We start from the raw sequence: 226 nt of genomic DNA on the forward strand, positions 1-226 counted from the left end.
GATATATATAAGATATATATAATTTTATATATAATGATATATATATATATATATATCCATCTCTGTGATTAGTTTCAAAGCAAATGTTCATATTAACGTGTACATTTAATAAGTAATAAACTTGTAAGTCAAATACAGTTTCTTAAGTTAAATTGTTCAATTCCATTTTTGTTTTAACTAAATTAACGACATAGTTAAGCCATACGTAATAACTTCGTATAGCATA

This window comes from Atta cephalotes (genome assembly GCF_000143395.1).
Source record: "Atta cephalotes unplaced genomic scaffold scaffold00019, whole genome shotgun sequence".
NCBI classification, from domain to species: domain Eukaryota; kingdom Metazoa; phylum Arthropoda; class Insecta; order Hymenoptera; family Formicidae; genus Atta; species Atta cephalotes.